The sequence below is a fragment of the Somniosus microcephalus genome, chromosome 19 (genome assembly GCF_052327205.1).
Source record: "Somniosus microcephalus isolate GS21.2 chromosome 19, FLI_Smic_1.0, whole genome shotgun sequence".
NCBI lineage: Eukaryota > Metazoa > Chordata > Chondrichthyes > Squaliformes > Somniosidae > Somniosus > Somniosus microcephalus.
In genome coordinates, this window is record NC_141005.1 from 53,330,700 (window position 1) to 53,350,817 (window position 20,118).

A 20,118-nucleotide genomic window follows, 5' to 3' on the forward strand; every position below is an offset into this window, starting at 1 on the left:
ACTGTCCATCATCATTTGTACCTTTCTGTACTTTTCTTTTTGATTTTTTTTGTCCAGATCGGCATACCCGTGCAATGTGTCCAATCTTTCCGCATTGCCTGCATGCTTTGTCCTTGAACCAGCAGTCCCTCTGGTCATGGGTGGATCTGCCGCAGTGATAACATCTCTTGAAACCCTGTGTCATTTCATGGGTGCCGAAGTCCTGTGTCTTTTGCTGTATCTCTGCAGCTCCTCTTGCGGCTGCTTCGTATGATACAGCCATACTGAAAGCCTTGTCCAGTGTCAAATCTTTCTCAGAAAGCAGCCTTTTTTGTGTTCCTTCACTTAGGAGACCGCAGATGAATTTGTCTCGAAGAGAATCTGCCAGTCCTGCCCCGAATTGGCAGTGCTTTGATAGCTTTCTTAATTCGGTGAGGTAATCAGCGTTACTTTCATTCTTGTGCTGATTCCTCTTGAAGAATTTGAATCGTTCCGCTATCAGCAGCGGTGTTGGCTTTAAGTGCTCCTGTAGGGTATCAACAATTTCCTTAAAATTCTTGTCCTTTGGTTTGGCTGGAGTGATTAAGTTTTGTAACAGCCCGTATGTCTTTGCGCCCATTAGATTTAGAAGTACTGACGCCTTTTTATCATTTTCTATTCCATTTGCTGTGCAATATACCTCCACTCTTTCCACATATGTGGTCCAATCCTCTATATCGTTATCAAAAGCATCAATATTGCCAGCCTGAGGCATCCTGGAAAAAAAAATGGCGCTTCCCGCGCTTTTCTTTCTTTCCTGCAGAAAAGATATGGCGCTTCCCGCGCTTTCCTGCCGCTGCTGCTGACAACACTGTATGCCGCGTTTTTAAAAAAAATTTTTTTTTTTTTATTTACAGGTGGAGACTCGTTCCCGCCGGACTCTCTGGGACTTTTCCCCCCCTCTGCTAGGTCCGAACGCCGACCTGCTTTGTAGCGCCGGCCGTCTCCCGAGTGCTCCCTCCCGTCGGTTTCTGCTTGCCTCCGCCTTCGCTGCTTGGCCTCGCTGCAGAGCCAGCCGATGGAGCCCCAGCCCGCCGCCCAAGAAGGATTATTGCAGTACCTGCCACCAGCTCGGCTAGCTGGTGAAACCACAGCTTTTTTTTTTTTTTCTTGCTTTTCTTCGACTTTGGACGTCTGAGGAATCGATGTCCTTGAGGTGCTGCCGAATTGCAGGTAAGTCCGTTTCCAATTCATCGCCACTGTTGTGTCCGTGTGTTAATAGAGACACTGAAGGCAGGAGTTGGTTTCACAGGTGTTTACTGAACAAAGTCTGGAGGTGAACTAACTGATACAACACAATATACAGGCTTATATAGCCCGAGTGGCCATTACCGGCATTACAGTACACAGGGGCTCTTAAAGGCACATACACTACAAAGAGAATTCCAGATTTCTACTACCCTTTGTGGAAAAAGTGCTTCTCCCCGCATTCTTGATTACCCCAGCAGAGCAAATAGTTTTGCTGTATCTACCCTATCAAATTTGTTTAACATTTTAAACACCTAGATCATATCACCCCTCAATCTTCTATACCAAACGGAATGCAAGCCAAGTTTATGCAACCTACCCTCAATTAAATGCTCAGTATGTCTGTAGAACAGCTACAACATTGTCTTATTTGCATGCATACCCCAGTAAAGAAAGCACTGTTTTGTTGTTCTTCATAATGGAGGCTTGTTGGTCAGTGCCGATACCTTGAATCTTGGGGAAGCATTGGTGAAAGAGGAAAAATTGATTGTAAACAGAACCCTTGTACAACTACAGGCACCTCATCTAATCTAAACTACAAGGAAAAAGTGAAGGGTTTTCTATATGACAACAACTTGCATTTGTAAAGCACCAATAATGTAGTAAAATGTCCCAAGGAGCTCAACAGGAGTGTTACCAAACAAAATTTGACACCGAGTCACATAAGGAGATATTAGGGTGGGTGACCAAAAGCTCGGTCAAAGAAGTAGGTTTTAAGGAGCATCTTAAAGGAGGAGAGACAGGTAGAGAGTGGAATAGATTTAGGGAGGGAATTCCAGCACTTCGGGCCAATGCAGCTGAAGGCACGGTCACCAAGGGTACAGCCATGAAAATTGGGGATGCACAACAAGCCAAAATTAGAAGAGCAGAGAAATCTCATAGGGTTGCAGGAGGAGGTTAGAGAGGTGGAGGCGAGGCGATGGAGGAATTTGAAAACAAGAATATGAATTTTACAATCAAGACTTTGCCAGACCGGGAGCCAGTGTAGGCCAGCGAGCACTGGGGTGATGGATGAACAGGACTTGGTGCGAGTTACGATATGGGCAGCAGAGCTTTGGATGAGCTCAAGTTTACAGAGGGTGCAAGGTGGGAGGCCAGCCAGGAGAACATTGGAATAGTCGAGTCTAGAGGTAACAAAGGCATGGATGAGGATTTCAGCAGCAGAGATGAGGAGGTAGGTGCAGGGACAGGCAATGCTGCAAAGTGGAGTTGGGGGGTTTGATGATGGAGAGGATATGACATTGGAAGCTCAGATCCAGGTCAAATAGGACAGCAAGTTTGCAAACAATCTGGTTCAGCCTCAGACAGTGGCCAGGAAGAGGGATGGAGTCGGTGGCGAAGGAACTAAGTTTGTGGTGGGGACCGAAGACAATGGCTTCAGTCTTCCCAGCATTATAATTGGAGAAAATTTCCAATACTGGATGTCAGACAAGCAGTGATAAATCAGTGGCAGGGGTTGCGAGATGGTGGTGGTGGTGAAGTAGAGCTGGGTGTCGTCAGTGCACGTGGAACCAGACGAGTTTTCGGATAATTCAGAGTGGCAGCATGTAGATGAGAAATAGGAGGGGGGCGCCCCCAAGGATAGATCTTTGGGCGACTCCAGGAGGTAACTGTGTGGGAGTGGGAATAGCCACTGCAGCATAAGTATGACGTCAGGATCACCCAGCATTAGCCCGAACAACTAAGCCAAAAATCAGAAGAGATCCAGAATTAATTTTGCAGATAAATAACCTGTAATTACTTAAACATTGCAAAGGATCACAAAATCATTCAAGAAGATGGAAGCGATTATAATTTACAAGGTTATCGGGCATTCGGGAAGGATATGGTGAGTAGGAAAGGTGCCTTCTACATAAAGGACAACCTAGAATAGGACACCCAGAATATTAACATAGCTCAGCCAGGACCACAGGAAGTGTGACTATAAGAAATGTTCTACCTAGATGTATTCAACAAAGAGGATCAAGTTATTGGGGCCAAAAAAAAACTACACAATATTAGAAGTGTGAACAAATAAAGTAATAAATTTGGAGGCGTTCAACCAACCCAACACAAACTGGGAATGCAGCTGACCTGGTTACTGATGCAATGTGCAAGGGAGCTGACAAGAGGAGGGTCTCTTCTAGAATTTATTATGAGTGACCACAACACTATTTAGAATATGGAAGTAACAGAACCACTAGACAATTGCTACCATAGTACAATAATTTGAAACCAATTTGGAAAACAGTGGTACACACTTGACCAAACTGTAGAATATTAATTCAAAGAAGCAAACTTCAGGGCATTAGGGAATGCTGAACAGACTGGGGTGGGGGCACTATGAGAATAAATCTGGGCATTTTTCAAGAACATGCAGGACTAATACTGAAGTGCAGCAAGGGCAAAGCAAATAAAAATGCTCCAAAATGGAATGACAATAACACTCTAGGCAGATTGGGTGGGGGAAGCAATCAAAAGGAGGTGGCAACCACTGGGCCAAATACAAGATTTTAATGAACCGGGCCAAAAAGAGAAATCGGGGGGGGGGGGGGTGGCAGGAGATACAGGAGGAATCTAGGAAGATATTTTTGCCATTAAAAAAGTACCAAAAAAGTGTTTTCAAATAGAATAGCAAAAGGGCAGTCCAGGAGGAAGTTAAACCTCTAAGGAAGCCATATGAAATTGAACAGGAGGTTGAACAGCAGATAAAAGGATAAATGATTACTTTGTGTAAGCTTTTAAAGGAGGGAGGACACAGACAGTAAACCATGCAACATAAAGTGCACGTGCTCTGGGACTAGATTATTGAAGCAAATAGACTGACGGGGTCAAAAATAAAACCACCCTGGACAAGGCTAGGGTATTTAGAGACAGAGAGGTGCTTTCTGAAACACCGATTCATTTTTTTTTGGAGAGTCAATGAGGATAGGCAAATATAGTTCCCATACAAGAAAATAAATACACAAAGCAACTACAGACGCAATGGTCTGACTTCAATAGTCAAAAAGTTATACTGACTGCGATAAAGCTCACACATTAAAGCAAAAATTACAATTTACATGTGTAACATTAAAGCAGTCTGCAGAGCAGGAGATACACACAAAAAATCACACTAGTTTCCTACATGCAGCTGCCAACAATACTAATTTTACTGCTCAGAGAAACATAAATGAGATGCCATCTTAAAACAAGTATCTCAGATTGATTGATTGAGTTTTGACCAGGCAGCAACTTTACCCTAGCAATTTCAGTGCTGAAGCATTATTCAGATTCCCTGTGCTAGTTTTGTGGCCCTGGCCAGCACTCTCCTGCGGTCAATATTCATTAATCATTTAAAAAATCTTAAAACATATAATCTATTTCAGAAGTTGAAATTGAATTCTTTGAAGAAGTAACAGAAAAAGGTAGATAAGGACAATGCAGTAGACATAATATATTTGGATTTCCAAAAAGCCTTCGATAAAGGTACCACATAGTAGACTCAGGTCAGAACATGTGGATTCAGGGGACAAGTAGCAGAATGGATAGCAAGCTGGCTACAAAACAGAAAACAGAGAACAGAGAGAATAGGGGTTAAAGAGAGTTACTCGGATTGGCAAATGGTGGGAAGTAATGTTCCACAAGGATCAGTGCAGGGACCACTGTTGTTCACCATTTACATGAACGATTTAGACTCAGGAATTGAAAGTACAATTTCAAAATATGCCAATGACACCAAATTGGGGGGTGTAGTTAAGAGAGGAGGACTGCGACAAAATACAGGAAGATATTAATAAACTTGCAGAATGGGCATGTAATTAGCAAATTAACTTCAATAAAGATAAGTGCGAGGTAATACATTTTGGTAGGAAGATTAGGCCACACATTCCTTGAAAAATAAGTATGTCTAAATGGGCTAGAATAACAGAGTAACCTGGGGATACAGATATCCAGATCACTGAAAGGAGTGATGCAGGTTAATAAGGCCATAAAAAAGCAAAGCGCTGGGGTTCATTTTTAGAAGGACAGAATTGAAAAGCAGAGAAGTTATGTTAAGCTTGCACAGATCCTTGGTTAGATCACAGTTCTGGTCTCCATATTATAAAAAAAGGATATAAAGGCACTGGAGACAGAGCAAAAAATATTTACTAGAATGATAGAGGTTATACCCATCAGGAAAGATTGAACAGGCTTGGTCTCTTTCTCCATCTAGTGCAAATGTGCAGCTGCTAGTATGACTGTCTCAGAATGGTGATGCTAAAATACATAGCAAATGATTGAAGAGAGGGAATGGAGGTGGAGAGCATGGGAAGGAATGTGGAGATGAATAAATGTGGGGAGAACAAACGAGAACAGGGGGAGGGGGGGGAAGAGAAAGAATAAAGAAAAAGAATGAATGGAGAGATTGGGACATATGTAGGGGCACACGGGTAGGGAAAGCAAAATGATGGGCTTGACAAAGTTTCCCTTTCTTGGTGAAATATGGTACCCCAGTCAAATAGCCATTCTACCTGAAAAGCCTGGACAATTAGTGTCTGCAAGCTGTTCAACTGCAGAGGGGAAAGAGCCGAGGCAGATCCTGCCCTCAATGGATGTCTACAAGTGCACTCCAAAATCAGTGTTACCAGATAGCAATCAAGAATATGAAAACCTGGCTGATATCAGCTAACTTAGCATTACTTAGAAATCAATTTCTGGGATCTTCGTGGTTTGTATGGGTTAAACATGCATTGCCTTTACCAGCTGAGCCTTAAAGGGAAAGATAGCTTACTTCGATCTTGTATATCTATCCTTAACTAAGTATTTCCACTTACCCTTCTCCCTTCCCAATCACTCACTTCCTGGGTCTCACTTTCCACTGTGGAGGCAGGGTCTACTTTCAGAAAAGTTGCTCTCTGATTTGCCGAATAAAAAACTCCTTTGGATCTGGCTTTAAACAATTGAGGTTTAAATGTCTGAAGATCAACCAAACTGCATTATTATCTCCAGTATAATGTTCTGTAGTCTGCAGGCAATTGAGCTTCCAACATGGGGGTTACCAGCTCAAGAGTCATTTCCTCTGCATCACACCAAACATTGACAGTAGTCATCAAATATGATTTTATATTAGTGTGAGAGGTACAAAGTAAAAGCTCTTAAAACACATGACTAAAATGCTAATTAGCATATTAAATGTTCACAGTTAGAATGTAAGCTGTTAAATCATTTGATAATTCCATTAGTAAGCGCACTGGCTGGTTTGGAGCCAACCCACACAGACTAGGGAGCTCCAAGGTTTAATCATTTGTCTGAACAGAGTTAGCAGGCCTCAGTGCTACACCTCAGCTACAGCTTAGTTTGGGGGGGGGGGGGGGGGGGGGAAGGAGTGTTGTGGAGACAAAAGGGAAGTGGCCAGGGTTTCTGTTCCTGACACCAGCAGGATCAGGCTTGCCTGTGAAGACCTTCACAGTTGAATAGTCTGCCAATCAATCTTTTTCTCGAAGCCTAGAAATTAACTGCTTAAGTAAGCTGCCAGAGGTCACCCAGTACACTAGAACTGCACTTTAGCATGTGTTTGTGCTTTCTGGGGAGTTGTGGAAGGGGAAAGTGGTATATGAAAACCAAATTTTCAGATACTCAAAACAAATGATGGTCCAGCAGGGCATACCAAATCAAATTCTATGAGCGAATACTTTCCATTTTACTACCTACATGTTTGGACTAGCAGCTCATAAATATCAACTCTTAGTTAATTAAGCACAATTTTGTTTTAACAAATGAGTTGAAAATACTATCACATCAAATGTTGGTCTTGTAACATTCACAGAGGGAAAGGGCTAATGTGTTGGTAATAATAAGCAAGGGCAATATTTCTATAGCAAAATGGTCAACAGAATTTGGAGAGAAGTTCAAGATACTGTTTTAGTACACAAGCAAGGATAAGCGAGCATAAAACCAAAAAAAAGTACAAATACATAGCAGTCCAAAAAAAAACTGAAGAGAAATGACAGATTAACATTTCAGCTATAACCCTTCCTTAGTTCCCATCTTCAAGTACTTACTTTGATATCATTTTTAAATTGAGAAAGATGGGTGAAAAGCCAAAGTCCATAGTAGAGGACATCAAGATTGAAAAAAAAAACAGAAGACAAGATAAAGTAGTAGTGATTAGGTGATGTTAAATTTGGTTTTAAAATCCTGTAGATTGCAAAAGTAAGTGAAGATGGAGGGAAACAGCATTCATATTTTTGAGTTCTGGAAAGAATGAGTTAGATTGGAAGATATTGAAAAGGAAATTTGATTTTAACAGCGAGGATGCAGAGAGGAAGAGTGTAATGCAGCATATTTGCACTGCAGGCTGAATGAGAGGAAAGATAAACAATAACAAGTTGGAAACTACAGAATCACATTTCAGTGATCATTTTAGAAGGGAGTATTGTTTTCAGCTATTAACTGTAGGATGCACCACATGTGTGTTCTCAAATGACCTGCAATAACGCTGGTGTTACAAAAATCATTTAAAATGCACTTGTTTAACCAGTCAGCTGCCAAACAAAAGATAAGTAATCTCAACAGTGACTGCAAGTTTTAGATGTATTTTCACCCAGCCAGAAAGATCATCTCATCTGCTCACTGGTTACTGAGACATCAAACTTATTTTTCACATGAAATTGTTGGGTAATGAGCAAATATCGGTCAGTTGCAGCTTGCCTTCCCCCAATCTTTATAGTCATACACAACTCTCAATGATCTGGTATTACTGCTGCAATCAGATAAGCTTCAAGGCATCAGTTTGATCAGACTAGTTTGTACTACATGTATAGATTCAGAGACAAGTCTAAGGCAGAATCTGAGTAAAACTAAGGTAGAATCTGAGTAAAATTAAGTAATGTGGAATTCTTGCACTATAGTAGATCAGTATTAAGCAGATAATGGCCTTGAAATTGCGGTTGGCGGCATAGCCAAGGAGTATGCCACTGACCTTCGAATGAAATCTGCACTTACCTGGTGCAAAGCCCCAAACGAAAACTAGCTTTGAAATGCTGAAGAGTTGTGCGCAGCATAGTGCTCCAGATCCCAGGGGCTCACCATTGTGTGTAAGCGTACCTGGGATCATGTGGGGCAATAGCCTTTCAGGAAACATAGAAAGCCCCATTTGATTAAAGGAAGACACAGGTCAATTGGAATCCAGCCTACAGCGGAGTTAAGCATAGCAACCCGACAGCCACACTACGAATACTGGCTGGCCTTCACTCTTAAGATTTATTTTTCTTTCAGCATGTTTTCTTGCAAGCTTACATCAATATATTTCCAAATATCTGTAAATGACCTGACAAAAAAGTTGAAATCTATTTTGACACCATAAACTTGATAACAGACATACATACATATAACATATGAATTATTATGGCCCTGAAATTGCAATTTTCTCATTCTCTCTCCCTCTTCCCCCCCCTCCCCCACTACCTTTACGCTGTGCTAACAGGCTCCTGCGCCTGCTCACTTATCCTTGCTTGTGAACTAAAACAGTATCTTGAACTTATCTTCAAATTCTGTTGACCATTTTGCTATAGAAATATTGCCATTGCTTATTATTACCACCAACACAATAGCCCTTTCCCTGTGTGAATGTTACAAGACCAACATTTGATGTGATAGCCTTCATACCGACTGCAAATTCAAGGACATTGCTTCTTGATTGAGCTTAGGAATTATTTAAAGCATTCTAAATCAAATCTGTGTCACTTTCTATTGCAATGGAAAAAGTATGCACATTATACTAGGAATACAAAATCACCCGTATATGATAGAAGTACCAGAGCCCCCATTTCTGCCTGAATTTTCCTAAATTATCTGCTATCCTGATTTCCCTTTTTGTTATATATTGAAGGTTGTGGAGCGAGATGAATCCCTTAATTCTGTCAATAGTGCCCAACCATGGGAAGTGCCCCAAGTGTGCTCAAACAGACCTTGAATGTGTGTTGGCATGTACAGCATTTCAAATTGTGGTGGGAGGAACTGTTGGCAGCATACCCCTAGAATTGGGCTTTTAAAGCCAACATCAAGTACTGTCAAAGCTGACCGCATTTATTGGAATATCATAGTTTAGCAGGGAAACAATCCAATTTGTTCTTTAGTAGTCAGGAAGCACCAAAGGAATATAGCTCCATTAGCTGATCTGGTGTATACCTTCCCAAGAAAGCCAGAGCTTAAAAATTGTCAAAATTTTTACCCAATTTACACAAACCAACAAAGCAGAAACATTGAAGATAAATTTAATCTGCACCCTGGAGTGAAGCTTCTGTCAAAATCAATAGCACAGAAGGTTGAAGAGAAGCAAAGAAAAGCAAATAAGACGAAGGACAAATGCAACAACTGTTACTATCCCCACAGATCTCCAAAAGTTTTCCAGTGACTTAAAAATAAAACGTTGCAATTCCTGCAGAACAAATTTGCCTCAAATGATTTTGTTTCAAAGTACAAATGTAGACAATCAACAAATATTACACTGCAGCAGTCTAATCAGATATCATTCTTATGCAAGACCTACTACCAAGAGTACCATCATAACCAGCTTCGATTTACTTGAAGTCCCGCAAAAGATACTTCAAAAGGATTATCAATCAAAAGCTTGCGTGAAATCCTATGTGACAATTCGAGGCAGTGTACGCTTTGCTTTGATGAGCAATTTATTAATGTATTTTGGTGCTCCTTTTGTCAATGGAGCAATTTAAGTGGATTGTCCTAGTTATGATTTTTTGATGGTGATACAGCGAACTATCCCCAACATGCAGTAACTATATTCTGCATTAGAACAGAGAATAAAAATGTAACCTCATTTTCAGTGTGCTGTGGTGTTTAAAGAATAGATTTGCTGCATATGTTTTAAAAAAAATGACCACCAGTAACTAACATTTTTTAAACCAATTACTCAAATTGGAAATAGTTAGAACTATATGAAATATTTAAATACTATATTGTAGCAGTAGCATGAAATATAATTGCCTGAAGCATTTACTTAGCTAGATTAGCAACTCATAACAGTGACACATTACAATTAAAACTTCAGTCTTTGAGTATAAGATGTTGCTGAAAGTGAAGTTACAGATGACTAAATTCTGTATAAGCATGTGTAGATGATCTTAGATCTGTTAAGCATGAAATAATTTTGATTTTAGCAGGCAAAGCATTGTGGAACACAAATCACCAGGGAGAAATTGTTCCAATATTTTAACTGTAGATGATTTCAACAGGAGACACCAGTGCTCTAAAATCTAAAGGACAGTAAGGTGTAGAACATTGTAAGTTTGGTCTTAATTTGCACATTTTTGTACTTGTAGGACAAGATCTCCTTCAAGGTACTTTCTCTGCTTTCCTTTTCTTGGTCAGGGTGAAAATGAGAAAAACCAGGCTCTCACCAATGTTGCTCTGAAACTGGCTCCTAGAAGGCAATAATTTTTTCTTCCCCGCAGCACCTCCCTTTGGCTGCACAATAGAAATTGAAAACAGCAAATGGAGGATCTAGGGCTAGAAGCCATTTCCTGTACAGCACACTGTCAGGATCAACTCTTGGTCAACCTCCCTCCTTCTATAGTTTACAACGACACTCTTCGTAGTAAGCACGAGACACTTGATGGTGGAGTACACGCAACAGACTTTATTTACATACAGCAGAGGTGATCAATCCAACTGTATACAGAGTAGCAGCTTTTTGGTTTCTCTATCTTTTGAGCCCTCCAAAAAACTGTTGAAACCCAAGCTCCTTTATACACCTCAGTTTTCCTACAGCTAAAAGATAGAGGTTACAGATAAGTGTCAGTGATGCATCTGTTCCCAAAACCTTGGAAAACAGTCTATTCACAAACAGTCTTAGTTGTTTACTTCAAAAGATACTTTCCTCCAACAAGACTCCCTTATCTATCTTTTCTTGAATCCTTTGAGGAGTTTTATTCATAACTTATCTTCCTAAATATTCCTTCCATGCTATAGTTAATGGACCCCTCTGCCTATGTTTATTACACTAACCACTGAAGTTATACTTTAATCATTCATGGTAGATGTCCCACTTATTTCCTTGCACAAGCATTTCTTGTAGATAATACTCAAGACATTAAAAGTAGAAGACAAGCCATGCTTTCTTCTCAAGGCACCCTGCTGCTATCCTGTTCATATTGCAATGTCTGTTGCTCCAAGATACAAGGAAAAACATAACATAAGAAATAGGAGCAGCAGTAGGCCATACGGCCCCTCAAGCCTGCTCTGCAATTCAATAAGATCATGGCTGATCTATGACCTCAATTCCACTTTCCAACCCGATCCCCATATCCCTTGATTCCCTTAGTGTCTAAAAATCCATCAATCTCAGTCTTGAAAATACTCAATGATTGGAATTCTCTACCCGAGGACTGTGGATGCTCAAAGAGTCACAACCCTATGAGTGAAGATATTTCTCATCTCAGTCCTAAACGGACAACCACTTAACCTGAGACTATGATCCCTAGTTCTAGACTCTCCAACCACAGTAAACAGCTTCTCAGCATCTACCCTGTCAAGCCCCTTAAGAATTTTATGTTTCAATGAGATCACCTCTCATTCTTCTAAACTCCAGAGAATGTACGCTCATTCTATTCAATCTTTCCTCATAGGGCAACTCTCTCATCCCAGGAATTAATCTAGTGAACCTCTCTAAGGCAAGTATATCCTTCCTTAGGCGAGAAGACCAAAACTGTACACAGTACTCCAGGTGTGGGCTCACCAAAGCCCTATATAATTATAATAACCCTCAACTCTCCAAGATGTCCAACACACACTCGTGTTCCCAATACAACACACACTGCTCACAATTTTCAACTGTGCAGATTGGAGCACGGAAAAGTGGGCTGGAGAGGAAAAGAAGAATTTCTTATGGAATGGAGTGAAAAGATTTAAAGCTGCAAGTTGTTATGGGTGAAGAGTATTTTGTTCCCACTTAATGACGAGACACTAATCAGAATTTTCACATCAATTGCCATTTTTGACCTTATCAGTATGTTGTTCTATATTTTCAGTTTCTGCAACAGCTGTTTTAAAAAAAATTTTTTTGCCAAGTTCCCAATCTCAGCCTCTTCAAGAGTGCCGCAAATTGGATTTTTTAACCTCACCCTCCAGAATGTATTATTTCTGCACCACAAATTGAAGTGCAAACAGACAACGGCACAGCAGTGTCAACAGCACATCTGGGACCTCATGAACAGTCTATTTCCTTAGCCAATTAAATTAAAAGGACAGAGAAAGAAATGGAGTGAACAACGGGGAAGGAAATAGGGCAATTATGGTCAAATTAAATGCAAAGAGAAACAAGAGAGGGTAAAGATAGTGGATTAAGAAAGAGAAAAAAAAGACAACGGGAAAGTAAGAATTTTTTTTAAAAACAAGCAGTAGACGACAACATTGTAACCCAAAATAACAACAGAAAATGCTGGAAAAACTCAGCAGGTCAGGCAACATCCGTGGAGAGAAATTTGAGTTGATGTTTCGGGTTGGACCCTTCTTCAAAACTGGAAAGAAAAGAAACTAGATCGAAGGCAGGGCTGCGATCGGACAAAAGAATAAAAGAAACAAGAAGTAAACGAGATTAGAAGCTAGATGAGATGGTAATAGGCTGGGATTAGGTGTAAAGTGTACTGGCAGGGCAAAAGATAGCTGCCAGGTGTGAGAGAGAAACAAAAGGAAAGGATGGGGGGGGGGGGGGGGGGGGAAAAGGAGTGGAACAATTACAAGAGAAAATGAAATGGGGGCTGAGCTTATGATCTGAAATTGTTGAACTCGATATTGAGTCCGGAAGGCTGCAGAGTGCCTAATCGGAAGATGAGGTGCTGTTCCTCAAGTTTACGTTGAGCTTCCGTGGAACAACACAAGAGGCCAAGGACGGTGAGGTCCGAGTGGGAATGGAGCGGTGAATTAAAATGACAGGCGACCGGAAGCTCGGGGTCACCCTTACGGACTGAACGGAGGTGTTCCGCAAAGCGGTCACCCAATCTGCGTTTGGTCTCCCCAATGTAGAGGAGACCGCATCGTGAGCAGCGAATACAGTATACTAGATTGCGAGAAGTACAAGTAAATCGCTGTTTCACCTGGATGGGGTGTTTGGGGCCCTGGACAGTGGGAAGGTATAGGGGCAGGTGTTACATCTCCTCCGCTTGCACGGGAAGGTGCCAGGCGAAGGGGAAGGGCTGTTTGGGGTGATAGAGGAGTGGACTAGGGTGTCTCGGAGGGAGCGGTCCCTGCGGAATGCTGAAAGGGGAGGGGAAGATACGTTTGGTGGTGGGATCACTTTGGAGGTAGCGGAAATGCCGGAGGATGATCCGTTGAATGTGGAGGCTGGTGGGGTGAAAGGTGAGGACAAGGGGAACCCTATAGTGGTTCCGGGGAGGGAGGGGCAGGGGTGAGGGCAGAAGTGCGGGAGATAGAACTGACACGGTCGAGGGCAGTGTCAACCACGGTAGAGGGGAATCCTCGGTTGCGGAAAAAGGAAGACCTGTCTGAAGCACTGGTGTGGAAGGTGGCGTCGTCGGAGCAGATACGGCGGAGGCGGAGAAACTGGGAGAATGGAATAGAGTCCTTACAGGAAGCGGGGTGGGAGGAAGTGTAGTCCAGGTAGCTGTGGGAGTCAGTGGGCTTGTAGTGAATATTGGTCGATAACCTATCCCCAGAGATGGAGACGGAGAAGTTGAGGAAGGGAAGGGAAGAGTCAGAGATGGACCATGTGAAGGTGAGGGAAGGGTGGAAATTGGAGGCAAAGTGAATGAAATTGTCAAGTTCGGGGCGAGAGCAAGAAACGGCACCGATACAGTCATCAATGTATCGGAAAAAGAGGTGAGGGAGGGGACCAGAGTAGGACTGGAACAAAGATTGTTCCACATAGCCCACGAAAAGGCAGGCATAGCTAGGACCCATGCGGGTACCCATGGCAACACCTTTGATTTGGAGGAAATGAGTGGAGTTAAAGGAGAAGTTGTTCAATGTGAGAACAAGTTCAGCCCGGCGGAGGAGGGTCGTGGCGGATGGGGACTGGTCGGGCCTCTGTTCAAGGAAGAAGCGGAGCGCCTTCAGGCCATCCTGGTGGGGGATGGAGGTGTAGAGGGATTGTACGTCCATGGTGAAAAGGAAGCGGTTGGGGCCAGGAAACTGCAAAGTGTTAAAGTGGCGGAGGGCATCCGAAGAGTCGCGGATGTAGGTGGGAAGAGACTGGACAAGGGGAGAAAAGATAGTCAAGATAGGAAGAGATAAGTTCCGTAGGGCAAGAACAGGCTGAAACGATGGGTCTACCAGGGCAGTCCTGTTTGTGGATCTTGGGAAGGAGGTAGAAGCGGGCTGTGCTTCCCCCACCCGGATGGCCTGAGGGCGCTCCGCTTCTTCCTTGAACAGAGGCCCGCCCAGTCCCCATCCGCCACGACCCTCCTCCGCCTGGCTGAACTTGTTCTCACATTGAACAACTTCTCCTTTAACTCCACTCATTTCCTCCAAATCAAAGGTGTTGCCATGGGTACCCGCATGGGTCCTAGCTATGCCTGCCTTTTCGTGGGCTATGTGGAACAATCTTTGTTCCAGTCCTACTCTGGTCCCCTCCCTCACCTCTTTTTCCGATACATTGATGACTGTATCGGTGCCGTTTCCTGCTCTCGCCCCGAACTTGACAATTTCATTCACTTTGCCTCCAATTTCCACCCTTCCCTCACCTTCACATGGTCCATCTCTGACTCTTCCCTTCCCTTCCTCAACTTCTCCGTCTCCATCTCTGGGGATAGGTTATCGACCAATATTCACTGCAAGCCCACTGACTCCCACAGCTACCTGGACTACACTTCCTCCCACCCCGCTTCCTGTAAGGACTCTATTCCATTCTCCCAGTTTCTCCGCCTCCGCCGTATCTGCTCAGACGACGCCACCTTCCACACCAGTGCTTCAGACAGGTCTTCCTTTTTCCGCAACCGAGGATTCCCCTCTACCGTGGTTGACACTGCCCTCGACCGTGTCAGTTCTATCTCCCGCACTTCTGCCCTCACCCCTGCCCCTCCCTCCCCGGAACCACTATAGGGTTCCCCTTGTCCTCACCTTTCACCCCACCAGCCTCCACATTCAACGGATCATCCTCCGGCATTTCCGCTACCTCCAAAGTGATCCCACCACCAAACGTATCTTCCCCTCCCCTTTCAGCATTCCGCAGGGACCGCTCCCTCCGAGACACCCTAGTCCACTCCTCTATCACCCCAAACAGCCCTTCCCCTTCGCCTGGCACCTTCCCGTGCAGGAGGAGATGTAACACCTGCCCCTATACCTTCCCACTGTCCAGGGCCCCAAACACCCCATCCAGGTGAAACAGCGATTTACTTGTACTTCTCGCAATCTAGTATACTGTATTCGCTGCTCACGATGCGGTCTCCTCTACATTGGGGAGACCAAACGCAGATTGGGTGACCGCTTTGCGGAACACCTCCGTTCAGTCCGTAAGGGTGACCCCGAGCTTCCGGTCGCCTGTCATTTTAATTCACTGCTCCATTCCCACTCGGACCTCACCGTCCTTGGCCTCTTGTGTTGTTCCACGGAAGCTCAACGTAAACTTGAGGAACAGCACCTCATCTTCCGATTAGGCACTCTGCAGCCTTCCGGACTCAATATCGAGTTCAACAATTTCAGATCATAAGCTCGGCCCCCATTTCATTTTCTCTTGTAATTGTTCCACTCCTTTTCCCCCCCCCCCCCCAACTTTCCTTTTGTTTCTCTCTCACACCTGGCAGCTATCTTTTGCCCTGCCAGTACACTTTACACCTAATCCCAGCCTATTACCATCTCGTCTAGCTTCTAATCTCGTTTACTTCTTTTGATTCTTTTGTCCGATCGCAGCCCTGCCTTCGATCTAGTTTCTTTTCTTTCCAGTTTTGAAGAAGGGTCCAACCCGAAACATCAACTCAAATTTCTCTCCACGGATGTTGCCTGACCTGCTGAGTTTTTCCAGCATTTTCTGTTGTTATTTCGGATTTCCAACATCTGCAGTATTTTGCTATCGTTACATTGTAACCCAGTTGTGTTTGGGAATTGTTGTATCATTCCTTGAGTGAATGGCAGGGTAGGTGTTCAAAATATACAAACATTGTTACTCATATACTGTATTTCAAAGTTATTTTCTGATATAAATCCAATCTGCATTTGAGTGTCCAAACAGCTTTGCATCCTGAAAATTATGCCTTCCGACACCAACAGGAGTGTGGGTGGCAAGACTGGCAGAAAAATACTGCCAAGATGGATAAAAAATGTTTTTAAAAACTCCAAGAACAATTCACTACCTGCTGGAGCGAGGCTCCACAGTTCAATTTGTTCTCTTTCTGGGCCTCAGAGGTTGCTCCTTGCTGTGCCTCTCCATCCTTGGCCACCCTTTGCCCTTTCTCCCCAATCTCCTCTCTTCCAGGTGTTTAAGTTCCCCTGGCTTGAATAGTTGCTTAAATTTTAAAGTAACTTTGTCTAGCTTACAGCCCATCCCCCACCGTTGCCGTTACCTACTGAGCCTGTGACTGTCCTACTGGTCTTCTAGCTTCAGCTACAGTCTGGTTCTTGGCCAGAAATTCATTCTCCCGAAGTCCATTTCATTGCCACTTCTGGATCTTATGGTGACCTCAATTTCGTCATTGTCTTTCTGCCCCGTGATTGTTTCTGCACACCATCTGGCTCTTCATTCCCATGGAAATACCTCCAGCAGTGCATCTTCTGATATTCTACCCTTCAAATAGCTACAGGCTCACTCGCCCTCCACACCTGTCTCCGAACCTGGACATCAGTTCGTTGATGCTCCATGCTGATGCCACACTACCTACGTCAACTTTTTCCCCCCCAACAGCCTCGCCTTTGGCCCGCCACTCACCACAACATTTTTGCAACCACACCCTCATCTCCACCTTTGATACCGTAGTCCCCATTAAAACCATTGCTCTCTCTCACCCTGGTCGTTCCCCCGGTATGACCCTCATCTCCGCTCAAGTCCAAAGGGACACAGACTTGAAGGTATATGATGGATAACTGGTTTAGCCATTCATCGCCAGATCTGGCTGGACCACAAAGTACTATCGGGTCCTGCCCTCCTCTGCTTAAAAAGCTCACTATTCCAGGATCATCCTGGAATGCAAAAATAACCCCAGGCTTCTTTTCTCTACTGCAAACAGTCCTCTTAAACCCCTCTCCCCGTCTTCTCCACCCTCACGTCCAACAAGAGAGAGGAGCTCATGAACTTTTGTCACTAAGATTGAGACCATCCATTCAGCTGCCCCTGCCACTTCCCTCCCTTTCCCTAGCCCACCGGGTCAAACGTCCTCTAAGGTTCCCCCCTACCCCCTGAACTCGGATCTTGCTCTAGTTTCGCTCCCATCTCCCCTCATGCCCTCTCCGAGCTCATCTTATCCACGAGATCCACCTCCTGCTCCGTCGACCCTAATCCCACTAAACTGCTGACCAACTTCCCTTCCTGGCTCCCATGTTAGCTGATATTGTTAACTGTTCTCTCTCTTCAGGTTTCCGCCCCGCTACAGTACCAAAACAGCTCTTATTAAAGTCACAAATTACATCCTATGTGACCGTGACAAAGGTAAAATATCCCTCCTCGTCCTGTCTGCAGCCTTTGACATGGTTGACCATGCCATCCTCCATTATCCAGCTGGTTAAGACTGCGCTCGCCTGGTTCCATTCTTATCTATCCAGTTGTAGCCAGGGAATCACCTGCAATGGCTTCTCTTCCCGCTCAGTTACCTCTGGTGTCCCCCAAGGATCTATCCTTGGCCCCCTCCTATTTCTCATCTACATGCTGCCCCTCTGCGACATCATCCAAAAACACATCAGCTTCCACATGTATACTCACGATCCCCAGCTCTACCTCAGCATTACCTCTTTCGACCCTTCCACTGTCTCTAAATTGTCAGACTACTTGTCCGTCATCCAGTACTGGATGAGTTGAAATTTCCTCCAACTAAATATTGGGAAGACTGAAACCATTGTCTCCAGTCCCCTCCACAAACTTTGTTCTCTAACCACTGACTCCATCCCTCTGCCTGGAAACTGTCTCAGGCTGAACCAGACGGTTTGCAACCTTGGTGTCATATTTGACCCAGAGATGATCTTCCGACCACATATCAACGCCATCACGAAGACTGCCTATTTCCACCTCCATAACATCGCCCAACTCCACCGCTGCTGCTGAAACCCTCAAGCTTGTTAGCTCAAGACTTGACGAGATCAATGCAATCCTGACTGGCCACCCGTCTTCCATCCTCCATAAACTTGAGCTCATCCCAAATTTTGCTGCCCGTATTCTAACTCGCACCAAGTCCCGTTAACCCATCACCCCTGTGCTCACCGGCCGACACTAGCTCCCGGTTAAGCAATGCCTCGATTTTAAAATGGTCATCCTGGTTTTCAAATCCCTCCATGGCCTCGCCCCTCCCTATCACTGTAACCTCCTCCAGCCCTACAATCCTCCAAGATATCTGCCTTCATTACAAGAGGATTTGAGTACAGGAGTGAAGAAGTCTTACGCCAATTATATAGGGCCTTGGTGAGACCACACCTGTAGTACTGTGTGCAGTTTTGGTCTCCTTACCCAAGGAAGGATATACTTGCCATAGAGGGAGTGCAACGAAGGTTCATGAGATTGATTCCTGGGATGGCGGGACTGTCGTATGAAAAGAGATTGAATAAACTAGGCCTGTATTCTCTTGAATTCAGAAGAATGAGAGGGGATCTCATTGAAGCATACAAAATTATTACAGGGCTTGATAGGATGGATGCTGGGAGAATTTTTCCCTTAGCTGGGGAGTGTAGAACCAGGGGCCACAGCCTCAAGATAAAGGGTAGGCCATTCAGGACTGAGATGAGAAGAAATTTCTTCACACACAGTGGTGAATCTTTGGAATTCTCTACCCAGAGGGCTGTGGAGGCTCAGTCATTGAGTATATTCAAAACAGAAATCGATAGATTTCTGACTAGTAAGGGCATCAAGGGATATGGCAATAGGGTCGGTGAATGGAGTTGAGGCAGAAGATCAGCCATGATTTCATTGAACGGCAGAGCAGGCTCGAAGGGCCTACTCCTGCTCCAATTTCTTATGTTCTTATATCTTCGCTCCTCCAATTCTAGCCTCTTATGCACCCCTGATTTTAATCGCTCCACCACTGGAGGCCGTGCCTTCAGCTGCCGAGGCCCAAAGCGCTGCAATTTCTTCCCTAAACATCTCCATCTCTCCACCTCACTTTCCTCCTTTAAGACACTCCTTAAAACCTCTTTCCTTTGCCCCAATATCCCCTTATGTAGTTCAGTGTCAAATTTTTGTTTGATAATGCTCCTGTGAGGCGCCTTGGGACATTTTACTACGTTAAAGGCACTATACAAGTTGTTGTTGGGAGTTTCATCGCGGGCTCATAAATCACGTAATTAGCAGGGTCCTTATAACGTGAATTACCATTTACAGCATTACTCCAGCAATTTCATGACATGCAATTAATTTCAATGGAAAGGCTAACGTCGAGGCTAATGGCAAAGTGGGAAAAATCATCCAGCAATTTGTGAAGAATTGGAGCTCATGGTTTATCTCTACTTTGCCACAAATTGCTGGATTTTTTGCAAACTAATAATGGCAGGCTATTAATTCACCATTATTTTCCAGCAATTTCTGGGCCTGTCAGACTGTTAATCAGCCTGCGAATCTTTCCACTTCTTAAAAAAAAGTATTAAGATACAAAAACTAGACCAGCAAATTTTAGTAGTCCATTACATACTTGTCTTAACTCTTACCCCCACATTCACACCCTTGAGTATACTACTTAAAAACTGCCCAACAATTGGAGTACAATCCACTCGATAACACGGAATATAAATAACAGAAGGAAAATGTTC

The 20,118-nt window shown here is 43.8% G+C and overlaps 1 protein-coding gene across 6 annotated transcripts in view; it reads right to left on the reverse strand.

Annotated features, from left to right (window-relative positions):
• taok3a (TAO kinase 3a) overlaps window positions 1-20,118 on the reverse strand; it is a 171,807-nt gene that overhangs the window by 126,012 nt on the left and 25,677 nt on the right. The window lies entirely within an intron of this gene.